The following is a 13369-nucleotide window of genomic DNA, read 5'->3' on the forward strand; positions in this document are numbered from 1 at the left end:
GTTTACTACAATACTTGGGGTAACCTTCCCTGGAATAGGTGCAATACATAAAGGATCTTTAGGCATTTATATCCATTAATATCAGTGGAGATAGTAAAAACCTGACTGGACATGGTCCTGGGCAACCTGCTTACGGTGACCCTGTTTTAGGAGGGGGTTTGAACTAGACAATATCTAGAGAGTCCTTCCAACCTCAACCCTTGTAATTCTTAGTTTAGAAGCAGACATAATGACTAAACACCACCTGCAACTTATAAAAGGTTTGGAAAAAGCTTTGAAAAACAAAACAGATGAAGTGCCAGGTGGTCAGCATGATATTCCCACAGACTGGATTTATGGCATCATATATTTGAAATCAGACTTCTCCGTGTCTGCTTACTGAAAGTAGCAGTTCTGCCATGAAGCGCTTTGCAAAAAGACAAATTACTTTCTATGGCATAAAGCACATAAGCTTCAAGTTCATTTCTAAAACTGGAATCTTGGATTGAAGTGAATATAAACCTCATGATTTAATCTCTTTCTCAATCTGAACAGGAGAATATTGCCTAACAGATGCTATCACGAAAATTTCGAGAAGTCAGGATTGTACTAATCAGCATCTCTTTAAACAAAAGAGTATTGTCAAAAGAGTAGCAGATTATGGAGCTACCGGAAGATATGTCAATATAAAATTAATGTACAATATTATTTATAACTATACTTAGGATTTATCATTTCACTGTCAAACATGCAATTAATATCTGTTTCTCCCACGAACTTGCTGTGTGATACTCATCAAGTAACAACTTCACTAAGGTGAAAGCAACCTAAGAGACCCTGTACATATTTCAAATCAGTTTATGCATTGTCATAATATACTACTTTTTTACTGATGTCTAATTTAGAAGTTTGCATAGCTTCATAGACCTTCAGTAAGTGTGCTTAGTTTTAATTACCAGTACAAACAAAAGGTGACATTGGAGTCCTGGCTTTTCTTGTAGTAATTGACTCATAACAAATACATAAGCGGCATTTCATGAGAAAAATATCAATGTCATCACTGACAGCTTCTAAGTTTTTTGCATGAAGTTAATCTTAGAAATCTTTGCACGACCTACCTGCATACTATAAACTATTTAATATTCTCTAGCTCTTTCTCCAAGACTTCCTACAGACCTATCAGAGGCCTGTTTTTCAGAAAATCAGAATTTTCTCTCCCTGTGAGAATTTCCAATGAAACCTCAAAAAAAAAAAAAAAAAAGGTAGACAGTAAATACAAATGAATAAGACAAGAATCTGAGGTAGCTCTCAAATCTCATGATATAACAGGTTTCTTTCTTACATGTGACAACATTAATTGACATGACTACTTAACCCTGCAACTCAGTTAAAGCTTTCAAAGTGCTTTTAAATTATTGATTGAAAGGCAGGAAGGAGCAACCAGTGGTTGAGTATGGCTCTATAACGCAAAAGTAACAGCAATTTAAAACACAACCAATAAATTAATGTTTAAAAAGAGTGTCTTACTGAGCAGGGGCTTGCCAAACAAGGAGGCAGCCCCCAGTCCTGCAAATGATTGATTTTTCTCTCATTTTAAACTCTGTTTGTCCCCATTGCTCAGAATGACATACACGGTCATTGCTGTCAAGCAGTAATGAAGTTTCTGTTCAACACACTCCCTGACATGAGAAAGTCAATGCAATAGCATTTGTCAAAGGGAAATGAGATGCTACTAAATCTTTTGAGGCAGCATTTGACCTCGCCCCTACCCAAAGAAAGTGAACAAAGGAACCTGGTCTAAGGAAACTGAAGGAGGGCTGGTGCAGGTAAGGTCTAATGTATACACAATTTTTAAAACCAGCACTTTCTACTCTGGGTGTGAATATAGTTAGCATTACTTTGGGATGAAGGTTAGGAAATTTGGATAATTTGGTACTCTGTTTATTTCTGAATCCTGTAAGACCTCTGATGATAACAAGAAGGCTTGTGCATATCCAGGACATTCAACTATAGTCTCTTTCAAAATGTGATTTCCCTCATTGCTTGATTCTCCATTGTCCTTTTAGACAGGAGTAGGGTTTGTGACCAGTAACCAAAATCTGCTGTTAATTCTTATTGTAGGATTGGAGCCAACATATGATTAAGATTAGGACTGTAGCCTAAGGCCTTATGTCCTTTTTTATCATCAATGGTGATGCATTGTCTATGGGGTACAGTTAAGCACTCTAAAGACTAAAAATCCTTCTTTATTCTCATACTGTTCCCAGCCTACAGAGTAAGGAGAGGTGCTCATTCTGGTAAGGACTTTTACTGTATTTTCATTTTAGTGATCCTCTGACTACAATAGGGCAAAGGTTATTGTTAGGAATATAGTTAATATCAGAAAAATCTAAATACACAAAAGCCTATTATACTTCAATATTTGGAGTTTCCAGAGACAAACAGAAAAATTCTCACAGTTATTGCTACTGTCTTTTAGTAGAAGATTTTTACTCAAGGATACAAGTTAGAGTTAGAATTGTGGTTGCACTTCAGCAATTTAAGAATCCCATAAAGGTCCAAAAATCAGGAAAAGAACAAATTGGGATTGGGTATTATATTCTGTTTTACAATAGGCTTTGATACCCTGAGGGTAATAATGTTAGTGCCAGAGATGCGATTAAGGTTAGGGATTGTAAAATAGAAAATATCAACCATCCAATTTACCAAATGGCACTGCACATCCTGAAAAGATAGAAAGAAAATAGGTATAAGATTAAGGCCAAGCCCTTAATCATACCCATTTACATGGATTGTCTGTATCTTAAGTTCAGGCTTTGGAGCATGTAGCATAAAAAGCTGTACTTGTTGCTGGGTTAGTTAAAGCCTTTGGCATTGGAAAGAAAGCTCATAAGTGCCAGTAATATTTTTATATTACTGAGTTATTTGATTTCCTGGGCATCTTGTCTAACTACTAAATAAAAGATGACAACGGTGAACTCAAGCATTGGTCCCTGAATCATCCCTATGGCTTATCAGCAGCTTGCTGACTCTTTCCTCACCTGTTCCAAATAACATTATTCAAGACAAATTTCACGTGTGATTCTAGAGATTACTCCAGGGGCAGCTCCCCAAAGGGCATGATGGGCAGGACTGCTGAGGACAGCAAGTCTGTCTCTTTCTGCCCTACACAGTCCTCCAAAACGATCTCCTTAGCCTTTGCACCCACTCCTGCTTTCATTCCTGGGCACACAACACGTGATTTGCATTGCTGTTACAAAAACACCAATTCTAAAGATTCCTATTGCTAGCCTAAAGAGTAACAGTTCTCGAATGGAAAGCACATAGCTACATGTAATCTCCTACTGATGATACTTTGCCAGTAAAATTAGGTCTGCTGCTTTAAATCTCATCTGAGTCATTGGGAACATCAAACATCTTGAAGGAAGAATCTTGGGGGAAAGTTCCTGAAAAGTCTGTCAAATTAATATTATAGCAAAAGATGTGTGACGATATGGTAGCTTAAAGTAATTTAATGGAACACGTGCCCTTAGAAGAAGGATGTAACTGCTTAAATTACTCTGTGGGTTTAATAGCCTAGAGCACCTCAGAAATGCCCCAAAACTCAATTTCAGCAAAATCCCTCCTTGCCCCAACAAGTTTATTTTGAGATATCCTGAGGGGCTGAGACAGCGACGAGAGCTCTGCACTGAAAAAAAGGGTAAAAGAATAAAACCTGGAGTCGTACTTCTGATGCTTGATATAGATGGAACCACCTGAGGTTACTTAGAAAAAGGCTAACACAAAATGTGACCTTCATAAGTGCCCTAAATGCTTTCGCCTGAGGAAAAAAAATCCTGGCATTTGCCATACTAAGGTCATTAAAAAAACAAAGAAATTCAGATGGATGCCTGAGGTATTTTTCAGTGTGTAATCCCCTTTCTGCTTTTCATAGCTGAATGAGATATTGAAATCACAGAGGTACAGCTGCAGCAAAGCTACCCCAGTAGCACTATCTACAAAACCAACACTATTTATAAATGCATTCTACCTGTTACTTAAATCCTCCATGTTTAAAGCAAAGCTTAAGTATTTCAGGGTAACTACTCGATAAAATCTGTCCTCAAATTCTGTTTTACCTGACTTTATTGTGCTGTATGTGGAAATGGAGCAGAGTTGTTCTTAGTCTGTGTGCTTGAACAAAAATGAGCCAGAAGCACTTTCCAGACAGCCACCCATTTCAGCACTCCACTACCCTTCTTTTCATGAAAACTCTCTTTCTGAGCTGCAAGTACCATACACCAAGACACCTACAGCGGGAGAAACCTCTAATTTTGCTATGATGCCAGACAACATCTCTAACACTATTTATTGGTGACAGTAGCGGTTGCTCAGGGGATTGATAAAGGGAACGTATTTTTCAACCTCTTGGAAGTTAGTCTCAAAATGCTACATAGTGATGGAAATTCATTATCATCGGATGACTGTAGGCTGCTGGTACCATATGTGACAAAGGTTGGTTTTAACCTGTTTCTGGATCCTCCGCTATGGTTAACACAGGAGCCGAAATGCCAAGGGCCAAAGGATTATTGAGGCTGAAGTACCCACATGCCTACCACCCAGGCTGTAGCTCTTCAGTATCAAAGCAGAGCTTCTTTGATGGAGCAAAGTGAAAGCTCTTTCATTGTCAAGTCCTGCAGGACAGAGGTTCTGCAAGTCAGTAGAGTATTATGATGGCATAAGGCATCTTTGTGCATGGATTTCACAGTGCATTTGCAGGCATCCACGTTCACACATATGAATAGTTATCCCAGTTCTCTAAATATGCTAGCAGAGCTGCACCTTGTAAGCCTTCATTGCCCATAGATGTGGCTAGATGGCTACCTAGCTTTGAGGATAAACAGGATGGAAAAAAAATCTGTGTGTATGTAGTCCATACTGAACAAGAAAAATAAGCATATCTCTATGATTTAGTAACAGGCTGAGCAGTCAGTTTTGTACTCATCTGAAAACTTCAGAAATGCTGAGCAAGATGTCTAGCTCTCTAGACCATTTTATGCATTACAAAATCAGCAAAACACCCACCTGTTTGCAGCTGTCTGCATGTCAGTGTGGCAAGTTCACTTCTGTTGCAGAATCAACAAAGGCTTCAAGCACGTAGCTCAGGATTTTTGAGATACGCTGAGAAGATGAAATAAGCAAAGTGTATTTTTACTCCTTTGTCTAAACTGAGGAGATATTTTACAGCCTTCATTACTGTAGCTGCACCACCACCCACATGTGGGGGCTGTAGTCACCCAACAGAATATTATCCAGGGAAACATTTCCATTGCCTTTGTGGGCAGCTCCCCCTTCATTCTGCATCGCAGAGGAGGTACCTGTCTGTGGGGTTCCCCCTGCATCTCTCCCTAGTGTGCCATTTATCTAAGGCAATATCTGCCTGGCACAGAGAATTCTGAACAGTGTTACAGAAATTCTGAAACTACTGGTAAATACCATAAGGTCTCAATCTTAATGCATTTTCATATGCAGTCCCAACAGGGTCTACTACACATACCCATATATGCCTACTTAGCTACTTAGGGCCTTTTTTCCTCAGCTCTTCTTGCCCCTCTTTTCCATGCTTTTCCTCTTGCATTCTCTCCTCTTGTCCTCCTCCACTTTTCCATCCCCTTCTCCCATGCTGTGAAGCACTTCTTTCTGCTCGCCCCACCGCACTCTCCATTGTGAATGTCTCTGACTTCTTAAGTCATTGTGGCAAACAACCATAATTCATAAATTAAATTCTGTGTTGACTGCCCTGAGAATTAAGTCTGTTCTCAAACTCTGTGCATAATTTCCAGCTTTGCTGGAATTAAGTGTAATCATAATGTAAATGTTATTCCCACCATGTTAGTTATTTAACATTTTCCCTTCCACCTTAAACTATCATTTTAAGAGGCAGAATACATACAATTTTAATAAAATTTATTCAAAAGCTAGCTTAATCTGACCTGTTTCACTCATGGAAACTCTCGGTTTCCAGGCAAGTTAATTATTGTCTATGAATTCTGCTCTTAAATATTTTCCTTAATAATGCTAGATAGCTCTCTTGAAGCTATTTCAATTCTGTCTCTCACTCTTTCACTCTTTGTAGTTCAACTTTTTACTCTACTTACAAACTATTTTTTCTCTTACTGATACTTCTTAGCGTGAGATGAGAGAGTCACAGAAAAGACACTCACCTTCTAAATATTACCACTTGAATTGCCTTTCTATAAATTAGCCATATTTTATCAAGGTTCAGCCAATGCCTTTGTTTTCCACTTTTCTTCTGGTCATGGGGGAAGGGTAGAGAGCAAAAATCTGTGTCTCCTTCTTCATGTGAGACATAGCCATTAGGTTAGAGGGAAATCCTATCCTGCAGGCTTCTCTTCCCAGCTCTCGGCCCCAAAGTTCCTAGCCTAGCCACAAAAGTGATCCATCTTCAACCAGTTTGGCTAGTCCTGCTCCAGGACTAGGAAAGAGCAGAGCTGGCCATAAGACCCTCCATGCAGACACAGGAAATGAATGTCAGACTCCTGTTTCCCGCAGGCTCCTGTTATGTGCCAGGTGCGGGGTTGAAAGTGGCTGTTTCTCTTCTTTCCAGCTATGTTTTGGAAAACAGCCTTGGCTGCTACTGGTTGCAGAGGGACTGCAGTCCTATCACTATGTTTCTCATACTTTGACTATACCTTGTGAGAATGTGTTTCCCAGGAGGCAAAAAATGTAAATTGTCTATTTTTTTTTTACTCCAGTCAGACGTAGCTGGAACCTTACAAGATTGAAAGAGACCATAATCAACAGTGGTCTACAAGAGACTTAAAAGCACAATAGTTAAGCTGAGTTTTGGGAATAACCTGGGACATTTCAAAAATTATTCTTCAGTGTTTCTTTGCTTGCAGCAAAGGACAAAATAACCATCAGCAAATCCAAACCTCTGCCCTTTCTTGGTTATCAGACTGTCTTACTATTCTAAGGTGCTGTAGTGACTTAACCTTAGCCAGCAACTACGCACCACATAGCCACTCTCTCAGCTCATCCCCAGTGGGATGGGGGAGAGAATCAGAAGGGTAAAAGAGAGAAAACTCACGTGTTGGAATGAAGACAGTTTAGTAGGTAAAGCAAAAGCCATTGCATGCAAGCAAAGCAAAACAAGAAACTCATTCACTCCTTCCCATGGGCAGGCAGGTGATCAGCCATCTCCAGGAAAGCAGGGCTCCATTGTGTCTAACAGTTTCTTGGGAAAACAAATACCATCACTCCAAATATCCCCCTCTTCCTTCTTCTTCCCCCAGCTTTCTGTGCTGATCATGACATCATATGGTGCAGAATATCCCTTTGGTCAGTTGGGGTCAGCTGTCCCAGCCATGTCTCCTCCCGACATCTTGTGCACCCCCAGCCACTTGCTGGTGGGGTGGGGTGAGAAGCAGAAAAGGCCTTGACTGTGTGTAAGCGCTGCTCAGCAATAATGAAAATATCCCTGTATTATCAACACTTTTTTTCAGCACAAATTCAAAACATAGTCCCATACTAGCTACTGTGAAGAAAATTCATTTTATCCCGGCCTAATCAGCACAGGTGCCTGCTTGCAGGAAATTGCCTTCTGTCCTTGTTCAAGCTCTCTTCTCCTGACTACAAGGGACCATCGGGTTTGAACATTATTCTGCAAAGCAAGAAGATTTATAGGTATTTTTATAGTAGTTAAAACAAACAAAAGAAAATCCCTCTGTGAGTTGTACCTTAAATCAAGGAGATACCCCAGATGTTTCTGATTTCTTAATTTATTAAGGCAGAATGGTATTCTACCATATGGGACAATGAGGATTGATGTAATTAATCATATTTATTTCAAATTTTAAAAAATAGTTCTAGAACCATAAAGCAGGAAATAATTTGTAATTATAATAATTATAGAAGGATAGATGTAAAATTATTCACAAGTCTCCAGCAGTGCATAAACACAGTAGGCTGGGAATTTACTAGTGTAATGGGAAGACATTCATTAAAACTTTCATATATTGGTATGATACACCATAATTACTTTGTGAAGAACAGACAATTACTCCCATTTCAAGTAGCTTTAGGCTATTGAAACAGGGAAGAACTCCTCTGTGGGTGCTGGGTGTAACCTGTGATGCACAGGTTTCATCACTAGCCGTGAGGAGCTCTGTAGCACAAATGACCTTATGGCCTTGGGTAGTCACTGCCCAAGGAAAACTGATGGCAGGGTTTTGCTGAGCATCACTCACATACACCAGTTTCCAGCATGTGCACTGGTAGTATGCAAACATCTGAGCAACCTGAACAGTCACCTTTTTTAACTATATTTTTGTGACAACAACGTTGAATTATCTGTATGCATTTGGTTCAACTAATTGTGTTAATAGGGTAAAGTAGTCTCCAGAAACTATTTTCTATCCATGTGCCATTAATAAACTATATCTAGAAGTATATTATTGGGTTTCATGCCATGCAGTCATTCTAAGACATGCTCCAGCAGCATAATGATGCTAGCAATTTGGGCCTTAATGCTTAATTACATCACAGCCATGGGACAGTGGCTGAAGTAACTGGATAGAGCTGTGATCAAAATCTTGATTCAGCAATGTGAGGTTAATTAGGTAGGACTATAAAAGAAATGAATCTGATAATGAAGTATCGTAGCTTAGATGCATTTTTTTTAAAGTGGCAGTTCAGTAGGTTGGCTACAATCACTCTCTTGCCTCCTTTCTGGAAAGGAAAAGGCTCAGGAGATCTAGGCATCGTACCAGTTGAGTGTCAAGCTACCTGGATCCCTCTTTAAACTTGTTTGACTGCAGAAGACAAACATAAGTATACCAATTAGCCAAATATACAGTATAGCCAAATTTAACAGTGAAACTGTTACCACATAGAAGCGGGTAATGCACTGCCAAATGGATGCTTGCTGTCATCCTGGGGAACCAGGCATTCCCTGCCGCTGTCATGGGCTAGGAGGGCTGCTGCAAGAGCTCTTTCCAGAAATCAGTTTCTGTGGGACTTGTTACAGAAAACATTTAGGTTATATATATGGCTACAGTACAGAGAGCTATTCCATTACAAGTCTTGATTTGTCTGTGTTTGTAAAGTATCTGGAAACCCTCAGAAAAAAAGTTGTGAGAAGCAGTGCAAGATAATGCTTGCAAGCATCAACAGGGGGAAGGAGAGTAGTATTGCCCTGGTATCTGTTAGAGCCCAATCTCTTCAGCTCATGTGTCAGAATATTCTCATTATTCCCACTTAGTTCCTTGTTGTATTATAATAACATAACACCTTGAATGTTTCAGCTGTTTTCCCTCAGTGTACACCTGGACACATTTCAGCAGATTTACATGCAATGCTTAGTTTCCTATCCCTTAAAGGAAAGCTTGCTGTATATTTTAGCACATTTGCTACACTTAGCTCAGTAAAATGTCTAAGAAAGTCATCAAAGGGCAAGAGGTGTCAGATTTATCAATGCAGAAGGCGCTGAATTCAAGGACTCTTGTCTTTAATAAAATTATATTAAGAGTATGGAATAAATCACCTAGTGAAGCAGCTGTCTTACACTGAGCTAAAGTAGGCTAAATAGGATGTAGGTAGATAGTGATAAATTGGAACTTGATTTTGTGCTAGTATTACCTACAGAAAAAAACATCAGAAAAGTGAATCATTGAAACTTCTGAGTCTTGTTGCACTCATTCACTAATCCTGGCTGCAGTGAGAAATGTAATCCCTGGGGCACAGGATCTCATCACATTTCAAGTGCTTTACTATATATTCACTGCCTCTATGTCATGGTTTACCTATGTTTAACACTGGTTTTGGCAGAAATCCAAAACATAGTCCCATAGCTACTGTGAAAAAAATTAACTCTATCCCAGTCAAAAGTGGCACATTTTCCACCCCTTATTCCATACCATTTACATCATTGTGAAATGTCTGTAAAATGTCCATATAATTTCCACAAATGTCCACAAAATATCTGTTGTGTTGATTTAGTCCATGACTTTGGTCTCCATCTGTTATGGTGTTCATTCAGGACAGGAGAGGTGGTGTGTTGTGAGCAGCTACTGGGCACCAAAGCCAGCTGAGGTCGGGTCACTGCTGCACTTGCCCTGCTTCTTGTAAGGCTTCTCCTCCATTGATTCAGGTGGTCCCTGCTATAGTAATTCCTATAACATGCAATTCAGTGAGTTACAACAATTTACAGGTATTTCCGTTACAATCTCCACCCCTGGTCCCTTTGGACCAGACCATGTGTTTAACATTACAATGAACTCCTTCCCTTGCCCCCACTCTGACTTGGACTTATCCACAGATGCTGCGGGGTGCCCTGCTCCCATGTGGACTCACCCACAGGTCACAGTCCCTTCGACTGAAGTTCACACTGGAGTTCCAGCCTGTCCTGTACAGCAGCAGCAGTGATGCCCTGGCCATCTGCCAGCCCAGGCACATGGCCATTGCTCTTATCAAAATGTTCCCAGCACAGCAGAGTGAGTTGATCAGCAGTACAGCAAGCAGCAAAAGCAAAAAGCAGCCACTAACGAGCACTAGATTCCTATATACAGTAAGGCAAGCAAGCCCTATGGCAAGCGCAGGAGCCTGCCGATTAATAGCTAAACAGCAATAACAGCTATAAATTCACTCTAACACATTCCAATAAAATCTGTTTTTATCTCAAACACTTTGAGCCCCATGCTGGGTGCCAAACAGGACTGTTGTGGTTTAACCCCAGCCAGCAACTAAACCCCACACAGCCTCTCACTCACTCCCACCATGGTGGGATGGGGGAGAGAATCAGAAGGGTAAAAAAGAGAAAACTCACGTGTTGGAATGAAGACAGTTTAGTAGGTAAAGCAAAAGCCATTGCATGCAAGCAAAGCAAAACAAGAAACTCATTCACTCCTTCCCATGGGCAGGCAGGTGATCAGCCATCTCCAGGAAAGCAGGGCTCCATTGTGTCTAACGGTTTCTTGGGAAAACAAATACCATCACTCCAAATATCCCCCTCTTCCTTCTTCTTCCCCCAGCTTTCTGTGCTGATCATGACATCATATGGTGCAGAATGTCCCTTTGGTCAGTTGGGGTCAGCTGTCCCAGCCGTGTCTCCTCCCGACATCTTGTGCACCCCCAGCCACTTGCTGGTGGGGTGGGGTGAGAAGCAGAAAAGGCCTTGACTGTGTGTAAGCGCTGCTCAGCAATAATGAAAATATCCCTGTATTATCAACACTTTTTTTCAGCACAAATTCAAAACATAGTCCCATACTAGCTACTGTGAAGAAAATTCATTCTATCCCAGCCAAAACCAACACATTCTAGAATGAGAAGCAGAATTAATATGATTACTGCTGAAAGTGCTTCTCCAACAGGATAATCATTAAGTGTAGTTTAATTGTACTTCCCATCTGTTTTTACTTGCCATCTGATTCAGACCATGTTTCCTGAGAAAAAAATATTGTTTCCTCCATTTACTTTGGAGCCACATAGCAAATGCTGCCCACCCATCCCAAAGGATAGGAAAATACATACAGAAAACCATAAAAGCACCCTATCACTTGAAATCTGGTGTGTTTTAGAGAATTTTACAGAACATACGTGTTTGACAAACACATCCAGAATTCACAAGTTTTACAAAAAAAGCAAGCTAAAAAACAGCAGGATGCAAGCAAACCATGAAGGAAAGAGAGTCCCACCTTTGCTTCTCTTTCTAAAGGACAAACAACTGAAGTTTGTGATTGCAGACAGAAGATATCTGTTTCTTTGCCTACTACAATTAAAATTATCAAATAGTAAATAAGGCTAAAGTACTACTAAACAAAATAGAACCAATATATCATATTCCAATAGTCTAGTCAGTCAGTGTGCTTAAAATTTCTCCAGAACAGCCATATCACACTAATACTGGCAACAGAATGATATCTGCCTAGGGAGCCTAAAAGTATTGTTCCTCAGGGCAACCTTGTGTGAACCTATTGTACTCCACAGAGAAAACTTCACTGTTCAGGATTAACCAATGAATTCAGAGAAAAAACACAGTCTTTGGCAAGGGGAAAAAAAAAGAAAAAGCTGTACACAGAAGAGGAGAATCAAATCAGGTGAAGAGAAAAGTCTCCTTAGATTTCTCTTTTAATTTGACTGCAGAATTCTGACAGGAAGTTCCTGAGATCTGCCAAGAATATAGTTCACAGACATAGTAAAACCACCTTCCTTTCTTCTAACCTAAGCTCACTGAAACAGCTTAAAAAATTAAAAACAAAACACATCCATTAAGATCAATTCAGCCAGAAATCAACAATTTTTGCTTTGCTAGCAAAATATTTGTGAATGGTCCAGCTGAAATGACACACTCCCATGGCAAATTTCAGGGTTATAGCAACTACAGTTTCTGCCCAAATACCCCAAAGAAGTGGCAATGTTTGGGCTTTGGTCCTAAAGCTTATCAGGTACCAGTGCAACAATTTTGTAGTACAGCTGACTGAAATACAGCTGTTAGGAACCTTCCTTTTTCAGTTACTGGTATGGATATAGCCAAAATGTCCAAGGGTTGTTCGCATCTAAGCTCAGTGTTCTGGAAAGGCAAGCTACGCTTATTACAAGGTTGACTTGCTCTGTTAGGATATTACAGTGAACTAATTCCTTTGAGTTAAGCACATCTCTGTTTCTCTTAGTAATCAGTCTCAGTGAAATACTAATTCCATATAATCCCACCCATCACAAAAAAATTGACTTGCTCAAAATTAAAGACCTCTTCCCTTTCAGAGATACATATGTAGGTTTAAAAAGTCATGGTTTTTCACCAATCCTCTTTTGAATAATGATATGAGACTTACTTTGGGTGGTTTTTCTGGAGTAACTGATTCTGACATTCTAATATCACGAAATTGTAAAACATTACATTCTAACATTCATCTGAGTCTTTGCTGAGTTTCACCCCATTCTTTTAAGATGGGCACTGTTTGAACCACTTGACTTGTTCTTCCTGTTATACAGTATTTATACTCTTCAAACATTTAGTCTTACTCCCTTCTAGTAACTGACTTCTTGGTGTGTGGTTATATTAAAGTCCCCTATCATGCCACTATAAAAGAACTATTTTGTTGCTTCTCTCCAAAACTGGAATTCCTCCAATTTATTGAAATCTTTCTGGTGTTAATTTAATGAATATTGTTGTTTAGGTGGGCACTAGACTTAGACATGTGAAAGAAAAAAGTAATTTTCATAGGCAATGAGAAAATATTTCTGGGAATTCTGTTCAAAGTCATCCCTTTCTTCTTGGCTGCAATTCTGATACACTATTTGACATCTTTCCTGGATCATCAAAGATGCGAAATATCTCCATTCTACTGAATTTTGAATTTTTCGTAGTGACTTTGCTTACAGTATTCAGCAG

The sequence above is a fragment of the Phalacrocorax carbo genome, chromosome 3, assembly GCF_963921805.1.
Source record: "Phalacrocorax carbo chromosome 3, bPhaCar2.1, whole genome shotgun sequence".
In the NCBI taxonomy this organism is placed as follows: domain Eukaryota; kingdom Metazoa; phylum Chordata; class Aves; order Suliformes; family Phalacrocoracidae; genus Phalacrocorax; species Phalacrocorax carbo.